At 35.9% G+C, this 14,815-nt stretch overlaps 1 protein-coding gene across 1 annotated transcript in view; it reads left to right on the plus strand.

Annotated features, from left to right (window-relative positions):
• Pclo (piccolo presynaptic cytomatrix protein) overlaps window positions 1-14,815 on the plus strand; it is a 266,676-nt gene that overhangs the window by 47,351 nt on the left and 204,510 nt on the right.

The raw sequence follows: 14,815 nt of genomic DNA on the forward strand, positions 1-14,815 counted from the left end.
TTGTTTTTTATTATTATTTTATTATTTGTTATTAATTTATTATAATTTTAATTATTATTTTATTTACCTAACTTTTTATCCCAGTCCCCCACTACTACCACCTTCTGTCTCCCTAGATATACACCTTCTCCATTTCCCTTCAGAAAAGAACAGACCTCCCAGGGATATCAACCAAACCTGTATGACATGTTTATATCATACATAGCATGTTACAATAAGACTAGGCGCAGACCTTCATATCAAGGATTGACAAGGCAATCCAGTAGGAAGAAAAGGATCTCAAGAGCAGTCAAAGGAATCAGAGACAGCCCCAACTTCCACGGCTAGGAGTCCCACAAAAAATGTCACACTACATAACCATGACATGTATGCAAAGGACCAAGTTCACAGTCATAGAGTCTCCATGACTGTGGCTTCAGAATCTGTGAACCCCTATGAGTTCTGCTTAGTTGATTCTGTGAACCATTTTATTGTGATTTTTCTCAACTCCTTTGGCTCCTACAATCCTTTAAAAACATTTTAAATAATAAAAAATATACTAATAAAAATTCACCAAAATTCAGAAGCCAGGGGCCTTCATTAAAAGCATGTAAATAGCTAATATGTTCTTCTGCTTTCAACACAAATCTTCATTAACATGGGAATTAGAGTTTGTGTTTATATCATATGTTTTTACGCAGCAAATGCATTGAAAATTGAGACTATGCTGGGTAGTGGTGGCATACACTTTTAATAGCAATACTTGGGAGGTAGAGGTTGGTGAATCTCTGTGAGTTCAAGACCAGCCTGGTCTACAGAGCAAGTACCAGGACACCTAGAAATACACCCAGAGAAAACCCGTTTTGAAAAAAATCAGATTTTTTAAAATATATGTGAAGGTATTATTTTCTGTATATGCCATGACTGTGAGTTAAACTTTTGTGAGTAATGCTTTATCATGAAAATAGAGGAGAGACCAGCCCATTGTGGGTAGTGATAACCCTGGGTAGGAAGCAGCAGTCTGAGCAAGTTAGGAAGAGCAAGCCAAAAAGCTGTGTGTCTCCATGGCTTCTGCTTGAGTTCTTGTTTCCAGGTGTCTGGTCTCACTTCTCTCTCTGTTCTTCCTTTCCCTACAGGATGGAGTGTGATCACAGGTGTAAACTGTCATAAACCCTTTCTCTCCCTGCCAAAAAAAATTCAGAAGAATAATGATTCAAATAAGAAATAGCATTTAAGATTAGTCAGACTGCCCATGTGGTATGCACTTAGAAAAAATTATGAGATTTTGCACATTTTACAGTTTTTCAAGCATGTAGTTTGTCCTTTATTTGTTGAAAGTTGCAGATCAGAAAATACACAAATGATTATAGTTGCTCCTAAGTCTTATAATCCTCTTTCTTGGTTGTGCAATCATATCAGCTGATATCAGATATGTTTTCTTTGGTTACTTTACTCATTTCATTTACTTATTAACTACATTTGTTTACTTCAGTTTATGCTGAAATCCACTGAATCTTAGTAATGTAGATATTAAGAATGAAGGAAGTTTTGATTTTATAGATTAAATATGCTTCCAAAGTCATTTTAATATTTGTTTTTAAAGTAAAACCAAAGTAAATAATCAAATATTTTTGATTTCTAAGTTTGTAGTTCAGTTCTTTGTGCATTTCATGTGTATGTTTTAGATAAAATACAACATATAAAATTCAATCTATTATTGGAACTTATATTTAATATAATTTCTTTGGTCAAAAAATTTAAATTAATGTATTCTTTTATTAATTTAATGTTTTTACTAATTATTTGGAAATTTCACCTAATGTACCCCAGTCATATTCCTTCCCAGTCCTCCCAGATCTACTCCCCACCCTTGTGAACTCCCCCAAAACAAAAGAAGAAAAAATACCATTTCCTATTTGTGTTGTTCATATACTAACTGGAGCATGTTTAAACTCCCAGTAGCCCAATCCTTTTCTGGAATCAAATCACCCAGCAACTGCTGGCCCCTTCCAAGCCTGAGTTGGTGGAGGGCACAGATGGTGCCCTTCCAGACAGTCTTGGTCTAGAAGGAGGGGTCACAAAAATTTATTCTCATCTGAGTGAATTCCTATACATTGAATTGAAACTGTCAAACATGGGAGTTGGTAATTCTGTCTTGGTGCCCCTCCCACTCTTGGGAGTTTCTTCCCTTCAATTTATAAATCTATGTTTTCTCTGATTTAAAAAATATGACTGATGTATATTGTGAATAGGAGAATATATTTACAACCATTTAGTAGGAAAGATTAGTACAGCCTCATATAAAAATACCTTGAGATTAATCCTTGGATGAGGCAGATGTTAGTCAGTCATGTTCCTTTTAGAAATAAAAGTTATGTTCCCTTGCTGCAAAAATTACTTGAGTAATTCCAACTCTAGTTCATTTACATTATTGGAGAACAAACGTGATTCTATTACAAGTAACCTTTAAATTTCTGCTTTAAATATATCTTAAAATTTATTTTCTCTGGTGTATCTTTATCCCTCCACCTCAAGATGTCATTAAAGTTTGACTCAGACATGTGATTTAGCGCCAAAAATAGAATTGTGGTTGTTCTGATTTTTTTTTAATCCTTGAAGCTTAGGGGCCAAAGGAAACTGTCTGTGACTGGTTCTAGAGACAATGTAAATAGAACTTCAGGTTGTTCTCAGCAATGTTCACTACCTTAAATGTTGATAATCACATTTAAAAGGTGATGTGGGAGTAGATGTCCCTGGGGGAGCGGGGCCATATATTGGACTCCTGGCATTGTCTTTCTTGGCTATATACCCAAGCTAAAAGTTGAGATGCTCTATTGGAAAATGAAGCTTAGCCTTATAAGAAACAAGAATGAATGGTATTAAACAATGAAACTGCTTTGTGTGAATGTCATTCTAACAGAGCACAAAAGAGGAAGGAATTTTTATATAACTTTTAAATCTCACATGAAATTCACCACAGAGTTTTGTCATTATTTCATTGTGTGTCTTAACTCAGTAAAATAATCTCACTGAGGTTTGATCTCACAGAACAAAGTTTTTACTAAATTTTACTCAATAGTCTCATGAAAATATTGGAATAAGGACCTCAATATCTTTTGTTATTTCAATTCTATGTAATACTGAGTAAACATTTTTAAAGAAGTCGAATTAAAGCTAAGGGAAATTTATGTGTTTCTCCAAAGGCTGGATTACAAGCATACAGTGTTGTTATCAAAAGCCATAGTGTCCTTGATGCCCTAGCATTCTCAGGAACACACCCCAGCAAAACACTCTATCCTTTGCCTGGGTTCAGCTGCCATGAAGTTAAGTGACCTTCTTTGCACACCCAGTGTCTTAAAATCACAGATGAAATGAACATATTTAATCCTCTTTGTCACAGGAAAAACAACTCTATAATATACAATATTTTATTAGGAAAAAGGAAGAATTTGAAAGATTGATTATAAAAATTTTGCTAATGATTTTGGTTGTACCATCTAAGAGCAAAATTTGATGTTTAAACACCCATTTAAAATACTTGTAGCTCATTGTCATAGTCCATCAACACTACAGTTAAGCCGTTTCTCCATTACTGCAGTGAAACCACTACACAACTGCTATTTAACGTTCACAGTTATAAACTGTAATAATGATCAACGCCAGTAACCTCCATCCTTTACTCTGACACTTCCTCTTGCCATCTGTCTTCTGCTGTCTACTCTGCCAGAGTAGAAACCATGAAGAGAGCGTATGCTGAAATCAAGGGGATCCCACATTTAGCTCAAGATTATATTAATTGAGCTCAAACTGTGAAAGCCATTTAATAATCTGCCAATGTTCCATTAATTAGCTATACTGGTCCCAAGTGGCCCTTCTCTCTAAATATCCAATTAGAAAAGCCAAAGTTCTCTGGTTCTTTCTGGATCCGTTTTATATCCTGGATATTGTAAATTTTTTTCCTACTTGAGGCACCTTTTTGTGATGATAATAACTTTCTGCACATTTATTCCATGTTTTAATAGAGTTTGCTTTGTTAAAGAATGAACCAAAGCTGGAAGTTGGAGTTAGAAATGCATTTGAACCTGAAAGCCACCCTTGCAGACTGGGCTGCAATTGAAAAGGGAAAGTGCACATTGGGTGTGGCCTGGGGCTTGGAAGTTAGTAGCCGTATGCATTTTACTTTGGTGTCCAATGATGGCAGTGTAACATAGCTGCTACTCCATTCTCTCCAGTGGTGTTTGGCGGGAAGGGAAGAGGGGGAGGAAGGAGAAAAAGGGAAAACAAGGGAGGGAGGGAGAAAGGAGGGGGGAGGTTCCAAGTTAGTTTGTAGGGTAAATAAAGTGCATTTTGGAGTACAACAGTAATAATGATTTTCAATATTCCCCTATGCTGGGCCATTTTCTCAGAAAGGCAATTCACTGTGGTATATTTGGGGTCATGACTGTAAAGTTCAATAATAAATAAATTAGAATGAGTATTTATAACCTGTAAAAAGTAAAGATATGCACATGCCACAAAAAACTAAGCCTGTCTACTTAGGTTCACTTAAGTTACCAATGCATTCTACGATATTTAAAGCTGTGCCCTGTTATGTCCGTTCTGTGCCATGTTATGCCAGTTCTGGCTAGTCATGTTTGTCACATGTTGCTGCCAGTTTCACCCTTGTGCATCACTGGGGAAATACAGTTAGCATTGTCATAGTTAGCTATGTCCCACACTCTTCAAATGGCTGATATATTTTTGTTTCCTGAACTACATTTTGTTATTTACAGTATTGTTTCTCTCACTTGAAAGATGAAGAAACTATTGGGATGCTAGTTAATTTGCACAGGGCTCCACGTCCGGTAGCTGGTGTAATAACTCAGAGCTGTGCTTGCATCACACTCTTTTGCCAAAAGAGCAGAAATGTCAGCTGTAGTACAGCACTTCAGTGGTTTTCTTGGAAATCCCCACCAAACATTTGAAAGGGAATCAAAAACCATTTCATGCAATATTTTTCAAAACTGGAAAACGGAAAGGATGATCCAAGTCATGTGTCATATAAATCAGAGACCCAAACCAGAAAATCATATGCCATCTCTATCCAATACTAAGGACATGAGAATCCTTTTGTAAAATGCAACTAGAATCTAACAATATGTAAGAAAAATTATGATCAGTGTAAATTTTTTCTTAGAAGGCTAAGCATGTAATTTCTGAATTATCTTGTAGTTGTACTTCTGAGCACTTAGCTTCTAAAATGTTAGAAACCTTCTACATATTCCCAGCAATGTTTCTTAACAGCCTCAAACTGAAAATGATACAGATATCCCTCAACAGCAAAACTGTGTCTGACATTTGTTAGACAGCTGGTTTAAGAAACGCTTGTGTGTCCATACCATAAGACACTCAGAAACAACCACTCAAGGTGTGACACACACAACAGTTCCTGTGAATCTCCAGAGAATCAGGCAAAGTGAATAAAAGCCAGTCCCCCAGGTTACAGGCTGACTAGTTCCATCTGTGAATCATATATGAAAAGACAAATTATAGAAGAGAAGGGCAGATTAGGGCTGTAAAGACTTACAAAGGGATGGTGCAGGAGCATACCTCTAAACAATGAAAAGAAGGGTCCTTGAAATCCTGTAAATGTCCTGAATTAATAGCACTGACCTGTTTTGATATTGTACTATAGTTTCTCAAATGATTACCATGGCTTGAAATTAGATAAAGGGTATATGGGACCTATCCATTTTATTTCTTACAATTCATTTGAATCTGCAATTAACACAGAATGTGAAATATCTGGAAAGTTACAAAAATATTAAAATGAGAATATCTCAACTGTAGTGTATTGTTACTTCAAATATTCATTCACTCATTTCATCTTTGACTCATTTTTTATTTTTCATAATATTTTGGTTTTTGAAAATATAAACTACATATAATGGTTTCTTTTTCACTTAAAAATGTCTTATGTATTCCAAATGAGTACACATATTCATAAAGAAGACAATCTTCTAATGTTTTTGCATGTTCATGTACATTAATACCATTGGAGTATCTCAAAATGTGATATTAAATATTAAAAAAGAGAAAATCAATGAAATTTAAAAACCTAACAAGACCCTCCAAAGATGCTGTTGAGTTTATTTTCTGTGGGCATCTATTTTTGGTCATGCAGCCTACCCTTAAGAATTGTTTGTTTTCCCCTTGAGACTACCTTGGAGAAAAGTAAATTTTCATTTGCAAGAGGGTATCAGCTAACCATAGCTTCTGGGTTAGGAATGGGGAATGTGTCCACTTCTCTGTTCATCTGATACAGAGCTGTTCAGACCTTGTGAATGCTGCCTTAGTCTCCATGAGTGCATATGTGCATCAATCCTGATGATTTCAATGCCCTGCTTTCTTGATATCTTCTGGATCTCACACAGTTTCTGCCTCCTCCTCATCAGGGATCCCTGAACCCTGAAGGAAGAGGTTGATGGAGATATCACTTTTAGGACTGAGTGTTTCAAAATCTCTTACTCTCTGTGTATTATCAGGCTGTAGGTCTCTGTATTTATTCCAACCTGCTGCAGAAGGAAACTTCTATGATGATAACTAACAAGACCCTGATCTATGAATATAGCAAAATGTCTAGGAGTCATTTTATTGCTATGTTCCTTTAGTAGAACAGTAGTTTTAGGTTTTCCCTAGGTATCGTGATGTGGGATTCCCATCTGTATGCATTGTATATATTTTATTACTATTGGTTAATAAAGAAACTGCTTTGGCCTATGGCAGGATATAATATAAGTAGGTGAGAAAACTAAACTGAATGCAGAGAGCAAAAAGGCGGAATCAGGAGATTCCATGTAGCTGCCAAAAGAGAAGGATGCCAGAAATTTACCGGTAAGCCAGTCTCATGACAATACACAGATTAATAGAAATGGGTTAATTTAAGATATAAGAGCTAGCTAGGGAGATGCCTGAGCCATTGGCCAAACAGTGTCATAATTAATATAGCTTTTGTGTGACTACTTGGGTCTGGGTGGCCAGGAAACAACAATGCAGTCTCCGTTTACAGTATCTGGTCTCCATTTCTTGTCACCCAAGCATTGTAGGTTGGGGTTTCATCTCAAGGAGTAGACCTTAAATCAAATTAGATATTGGTTGTTTATTACCACTAGCTTTGTGCCACTAGTGAACAAGAACATCTTGCAGGCAGAAGAGCATTTTAGACCTGGCTGGGTTGGTACTTAAGTTTCTGCTTTGGTGGCCTGCAGGGTACCTTCCTATATCAAAAGTGCAAGCCCATAGGGTAAAGGCTGTAGGTAGGTCATCCACTCAATTTCCCCATGTTCAATGATTCACTTATGTGTTGTCTTCAGCAATGTGGCCTGGCTGTTAGGTTGTGGAGAGTAACCTATAGTCTTGGCAAGAGCCATGGGGACCCCTTTGACCAACAGCATCAATTAGATGTAATCCATTCCCAGTACTAGAAGATTCATTTGGTGACAAGAGATGTCCAGTTGGAGCTCTACCTTTCCCATCGTTTGGATATTTAATTTAGATCACCTTCATATATGTATATATTTAAGGAGTCTTCTACTATATTTGGTTTCCAGATGACCACTCAAATGGCCCTTATTTTAGCCGTTTCTCTTCATATTCCTTTGTTCCTCTCTTACTTCCCCTCTTTACTTCATCATTCTGTTCCAATCCCTACTTCCTTCTCCAGCCATAACTATCTATTCTGCTTCCCTATCCTAGGGAGATCTATCTACTCACTCCTCCCTCATTTCTTACTCTATACCTAACCTCTGTGGTTCTACAAATTGTAGCTTGGTTATCATTACTTCACAGATAATATACACATAGAAGTGAATTCATCCTATATTTGTCTGTCTGGGTCTGAGATACCTCACACAGGACGGTCTGTTCCCCCCCCCACCCCAGTTTCATCCATTTACCAAAGTGTTTCATTTTTTTAATGGCCAAATAATACTCCATTGTGTAAATATACCACATTTTCTTCATTCATTCTTTTGTTGAAAGACATCTAGGTTGTTTCCAATGTCTAGCTATTATGAATACAGCAGAAATGAACATAGTTGAGTAAGTATCTCTGTGATAAGATGAAATCTCTGTTGGGTATATGCCCAAGAGTGCTTACAGTTGGATCTTGAGGTATATGCAGTCCCATTTGCCTAAATATCTTCCCCAGGAAGATTTTCATAGTGGTTGTACATGTTTTAGAGAGTTATTTTTAAGCCTGGAGAAATGGATTGAAATTAAAGAGATGAACATTTTTTATCCTCTCTTCACATATTATTATTTAGTGGACTCTGTATATACACAGATTTGAACTTGCTTCAGTGGTTAGATGAGGTACAAGCTTTTATAGTGTATAATATTTACTTTTTCAGAAAATAAAAGTAGATTGTTTATATCAGCCTTTCTATGTTAAAGCATCACTAAGACACAATTATTTATTAAAATACTAGAAAAAAAGAACTTTACTTACTTGTACTTTAGAAACAAAAATCTTACTTCCTGAAACCTTACCAATAGAAGGAATAAGGTTTATGATAGTGGGATAGAGTATTTTAATTTAGTACAGGATTAATACAACTTTATTTATATTAAAATGAAATTTCCTTGAAATTAGAACTTAAGAGTTTCTGTTCTTGTTTGTCATAGGGAAGTAGGTTAATTTAAATATACCCTGTAGAATATTAACTTCTTGAATTAAAATATATATACAAATAAATTTGAACTATTTACTTGTTCATCTAGAAACCAACTTCCAACATGCCCATCATAGAAATGTGTGCTGATTCATGAGACGATGGATCTCGACAAGGGCTTTAGCAATAGTTTTGATAATGGGGAGGCCACATGCTGAGAGTGTAGCTTTCTTATCTGGTTCACACAAGAGTTTATCAAACTTGACATTTGAAGTTTATCAAATTTTAAGTGAATGTGCAAACCTTATTGCTGCCAAAAGCTTTTTGAAAGTAGTCTTGCTTTCCCAGTTGATTCTGTGAAAGAACTTAACAATCATGAAAGACACAGATATTTCCTTTCAGTTTTGTTTAATTTAAAGAATCTTATGTATTTTGAAATTGTCTTCAGCACATTTCAAATAACAAACCACATTAGTTTTTCAATTAAGTCCTGTCTGGATTTAATGCACACTTTATAATGTTGATTTTTTACATTTTGTAGTAATTTGGGAAGATTGGTTACAAATCTTACCTTTTATAAAATTTGCATTTTATTTATCCAGACTTGACCAGATTTGCCCAGACTACAGGATATTTGTGAATTAAAACAAGCACTCAATTTCTAGTGAAGTATCCTGGCTCTATTTTTGCCAGATATAGGATTGGTGGTTCCCAAGGCCCAGCACTTAGCTCAATGTTCCAGATATGATGTGGTTCCAGGAAGCCTCAGGATTTTTCTTAGTGTCCAAACACATTAGCACTGAGCCTCTTGTCCTGTCCATCTACTGGCTTCTTATAGCTTTTGTAACAATTACACTGTATTTTTTCCCATTTCTGTGATAAATAAAATAGCCAAAGCAACTTGGAGAAAAAAGGGTTTATTTCTTCTTAAAACTACTACTCCATCATGAATGTATGTCATGCCGGAATTCAAGACAGGAACCTGGAGACAGGAACTGACACAGAGAATATGGAGAAACGCTGTTTACTCACTTGCTCATCTTGCTTCCTAATACTATCCCACACCATCTGCCCAGGAGTGGCAAAACCCATAGTAGGCTTGCCTCTCCCATGCTAAGCCTTAATTAAGAAAATTCCCCTGTAGACTTGCCTACAGGTTAAACTAATAGAGACAATTCCTCATTGATATATTCTCTTCCAATATGATTTTAGCTGGTGTCAAGTTGACAAGAGAAATTTTTTTAAAAAACCAATCAATACCCCCCCAAACTAACCAGAACATGTATTAAAAACCTTCTTTCAGGTTAGCAAAAGGGCATATTAATACTGAATTGAGATCTGAGATCTGGGTAAAGGAAGTACTGTAGCTAATTATCACATACGATAGGACAGAGTGTAGGTGGATGCTGTTACCAACAATGTGTTTATTTTAAGGTCTCAGCCAAAGACGTCATTCTGGAAACTTGATCACAAAACCAAGTTTAACAAGTTAGTAGACAGTTTTTTTTAATAAGACAGATATGACCATTTTAGTCATGTGATAGATGTTCAAAGCTATAGGATCCTCTAAGGCCAGCTGTATTCTAGACTATGAGGGTTTTTAGAAATATGGGGAACTCTTGCTGGTGGCTGTAGGTAGAGAGGGATAAAATTGATGAGATAGCAAAAGTAATGATAGGAAGAACAGAGAGGAACATAAATGATTTAGAACACGAGAATAATAACCTTCAATTAAGACATAAACATGTCCCCCCCCCCCCCCCCCCATAGCCTACCCCAGCAGCTTCCTGCCTTCCTGTCAAGTTTTGGAGAAGCTCTCCACAGCCAAGTTTGACTCAAGTCCTCTTACGCACTCGGTATCCCTCTGTAGTGCAGTCTAGTGAAGAGGCTTATAAACCATAATACAGATGCTAGGGCTTTATCCAGAAGGAATTAGAGTGAACACGGAAGGATTTTTCAGAGGGATTCTTGCGATCACTCTTGACGTTTTCAAGATCATCTTGTCAGCATCATGAAGCATCGCTAAAAGGAGAATGCAGTAAGAGAGATTTCGTGAAAAAAGACAGTGTTCTGTTTTCTCTGGGTGAGGCCACATCAGTGAAGATGAAATTTGGAAAAAAAAAAAAAAAAAAAAAAAAACAAGCTGAAAATCTGAAAAGTGTTTGCAAGGCCACAGAATGTACTGTCCTGTGAAATGTTGTGGTCAGAAGTCAGAGAGAGCCCTCAGTGAGGGGCAAGCTGGGAGAACGCTTTCAGTCAACGAACATTAGCCCACCAGACAGCAGTCTGCTAACATCCACACGGATGATTTCAGGACTGATACAGGACAAGGATAAGGGACAAAGTCAAAGGCGAAGGGAATCATTCTCCTTGCTTGATGAAGTCTGTGCATAGCGTAACAGCGAAGACGCAAATAGGAACCTGCAGCACAGACCAGGTGGAGGGATGGAGTAAGAGCGTGGCCTGTGTTGGAAAACCGGCGGATTTCGTAACCCACAATGTTTTAAGAGTTTTGTGATACTGCTGTGGTGCTTTGTTTCTCTGACCCTCAATCGCTCCCTCAGGAAAAGCTGTAGTTGCATTTGTTTTTATTTTTACTCTTGTTCCTCTAGAATAGTATTGCTCTGTCTGCTGTTTTCTGTCTGTCTGCCTGCCTACCTACCTACTTATCATCTACCTATCCATCATCTATCTATCTTCTACCTGTCTCCTCTTCCATTAACAATGGTTAAGTGTAACCGTATCATCTCAGTGGTTTTGTATGTACTAGCACATTTCCGGATGGCGTCCAACACAGGCATTTTAAAGGGTGAATTGGTGATTTTTTTTCTTCAGTTCTGGAGGCACAGATGCAGCCCAGGACCTTGTACATGGTAGGCAAGGCTCCACATCTTTGGCTCAGTCACAAGTTTTTGCTTATTTTAGACCCTCAGCTGTAATTCTGGTAGGGTACACAAACTTTATCTTTTTAACTACCAGAAACTTCCAAATTGGACACTCTGATTTATTCATCTACATGGACAAAACTTAAAAAATGCAACTATCAGCCCACACCTTCTGAAGAATTCCTCACATTGAATGATGGTTCCTATGGGGTGTCTCAGCCTCTGCATTTCCCAAAGGTGATCATTGGAAAAAGATCACTGCCTAGATTTCTTCATTGGCAAATGTACATCATTGCTATCGGTTGGGAAGCCCTGGCTTATTTCCCACAGAGATGGTTCTTGCTTGTCAATCTGCCCCTCTCCTCTTCAGAACATGTCCACAGAGAGATTAAGAATTATACTCACCCCTTTCATAGTCTTAACAAATTGTTTGTTCTAAAACTGTTGATCACTTAAAGAGAACTCAGCATGGAAGGGGTTTAATATTACTGTCAGAATTTCAAGAATCTGTTTAGTAGTTGGGAATGTTTTAAGTGTTTATATGATATTAAAATGCAGTTACACTTCCCCCCCCCTTTGAATCTTCTCATATGCCTTTCCCCTAATACTCTTTCTAATCCATGGCCTCTTTAATTTCTTTCTTCAACTGTTTTTGTGTATGTATGTATACACATATATATGCTTAAATACATAAATATAACCTTCCCAGCATGTATAATATGTAATGTTATTTGTATATTTTAGGGGATGGACATTTGGGGGGAATTTAGTCCTCAGTACTATTGCTCAAAAACTTCTAAAAAGTAGATAACATCTTCCATCTGCTTATAATAATGAATCTGGCTGCTACAAAAGTGATTATATTTATTCATGAGTATATGGAATTTATCTTTATCAACTAGGGAGTTAATGGGAGCAAAGGAGTAAAAGTTAACAAAGATTAAAGAAAATTTGCCTAGATTTATTTTGGATACACTATGTAATAATCAAGACTCCAACTGGATAATATCTAGTTTTATATTTGATGTAAATACAAATCTTCAAATATTCAAGAAGCTAAAAGTTCCTGTAGGCAGAGACTGCTTGTTAGTTTCCCACCTGCCCAGACCCGAAATAACCAAACTGTATGGATTGCAATGCCGATTAGCCAATGACTCTAGCATATTTCTAGCTAACTCTTATATCTTAAATTAACCCATTTCTATTAGTCTGTGCATCACCATATGGTTGTGGCTTACCATTAACATTCCGTCCAGTGTCCAGCGTCTGTCTCCCGTGGTGGCTACAATGGCTTCTCATTGTTCTCATTGGCTCCGCCTACCCTTTCCTCCTCTCTCTGCTTGGAACTCCCACCTTGCCCTATTCTGTGCTGCAATAGGCCCAAAGCAGCTTCTTTATTAACCAATGGCATTCACAGCATACACAGGGGAATCCCACAGCAAGTTTCCCATCTACAGATAATGATATTTGTCTCTGATCTCTGCATAGTGTTTAATAGAGCCAGAGTCATATTTTAGTTTTAAAATGTGAAGCTGCATTTCATATCAATAATATGCTTAAACATTATTGTAATTATATAATATTTTATTATGTAGTTGTGATAACTTAAAATCACAGTGTAGTCTATTGAAGTTATTTTTAACATAGTCTAGTAGAAACGTTTATTTTTTCAGCTAACATATTTCAGAACTGATCATATCAATCATGTGAGGTTTAGTTTGTGTATAGAATAAAAGATGAAGTTCTCAAGTGGCTTGCAGAGTTAAATACCTCAGTGTTTATTTCTAATGGACAGTTTTCTCCCAGTGATTTATGAGGGCCTATTATAATACATAGACTACATCGATCTTTTGGACATTGTTTTTAGATATTCTGTTCTTTGGTGAATTTGGTTATTCTTAACAGTTTTAAAATACTGTAGTTTTAAATACTCTGTGGCTCAAAAACCAGTATCTCAGAGAATTCTTCCTACTTCCCACATTCTTATACCTGTTTTGCTTAGATATCTTACTAGGTTCTTTCACCCTCTGTTTCTAAACATGTGGCTATTTCCTTAAGTCTACAAGTTAACTTAAAAAAATGAAGTCTTCATATGATTATATTTTTTCATTTACATCTACACATTTAACTTCTCTTTTGACATAAAGCAAAATAATTTCCATAAATGTTTTCTATATGACAAATATAAAAATAATATTTTGAAGATTAAAAAATGATTTTTAATTGAGAGTGGTATAGCTTTCCTTTCAAATATTTTAAGTAATCATTGTCTTACTGACTAGGATTGTTTCATTGTTTATAACATTTTTAATTAATTATATACACATATATTTAAATAACAGTATAAGACATAGAATACAATTTTTGGAGAAAATCCATAAAAATTACTGTACCAAACTAATTACCATCTTTTTTCAATTCTTTCTGTCTTTTTCATATTTGAACAGAAGCCATTACTTTTTAAATCCTATTATGTGATATTTTGCTCTTTTGGCTTTTTTTTGGGGGGGGCAATCCATCACTGAGCTTTTAAATAAATCACACAGGGAGGTTTAAATTTAAATTTAGGAATAAATTTGTGGCCTTAGCTCGGCTTCTTTCTTGCCAACCTTTGTTAACTTAAATTATCCTGACTACTTTTTACCTCTGGGCTTTTATCTTTCTCTATTTCTATATATTTTTCTTTCCTTCTTACTCCATGACTAGCAGCTGGATGGCTGGGTTGCTGGCCCCTGATGTCCTCTTCTCCTTCTTCTCTTGCTCCTTGTTCTTCTTTCTCACTTTATGAGAAACATATGCTCCTGCCTCGTTATTGGCCATTTATCTCTTTATTAGGATCATCAGATGTTTTAGACAGGCACAGAAACACAGCTTCATAGAGTTAAACAAATGCAGCATAAACAAAACTCACACACCTTAAAATAAATTCCCCAACAAAATCTTGTTTAATGGTTAAACATATAATTAATAATTTCAAAGTCTTTATATAAAATGTTTACTATGTTTATTACAGTCAGAATATACTCAACAAGAACACCATTGTAAGCCATTTGTGGTATTCAAAATAAATTTAACTTGATTTTAATCTAATTCAAAGAAGCATTTATTCAACATAAAGAATATGTTTGTCTTTATCTTAATAGGTTAAGAATGAAAACAAAGCATTTATATTTTAATCAAACTATAGTTGATTACATTATCAGTATATGTTCAACTCTTTGGAGTTTTAAACTTTCAATAATTATATCAGAAACAATACCACAAAAATCTAATGTAGACAATATTTTAAAATTATATCAT

Source organism: Arvicola amphibius, chromosome 18 (assembly GCF_903992535.2).
Source record: "Arvicola amphibius chromosome 18, mArvAmp1.2, whole genome shotgun sequence".
Classification (NCBI taxonomy): domain Eukaryota; kingdom Metazoa; phylum Chordata; class Mammalia; order Rodentia; family Cricetidae; genus Arvicola; species Arvicola amphibius.